The sequence below is a fragment of the Rhincodon typus genome, chromosome 50 (assembly GCF_021869965.1).
Source record: "Rhincodon typus isolate 14 chromosome 50, sRhiTyp1.1, whole genome shotgun sequence".
NCBI lineage: Eukaryota > Metazoa > Chordata > Chondrichthyes > Orectolobiformes > Rhincodontidae > Rhincodon > Rhincodon typus.
In genome coordinates, this window is record NC_063381.1 from 1090214 (window position 1) to 1090413 (window position 200).

The following is a 200-nucleotide window of genomic DNA, read 5'->3' on the forward strand; positions in this document are numbered from 1 at the left end:
TGTAACACAGGAACAGGAGGCCATTCAGCCCCCCTCCTCCAGCCTGTTATACAGGAACTGGAGACCATTCAGACCCCTCCTCCAACCTATAACACAGGAACAGGAGGCCATTCAGGACCCCTCCTCCAGCCTGTAACACAGGAACAGGAGGCCATTCAGTACCCCCCTCCTCCAGCCTGTTACACAGGAACAGGAGACCA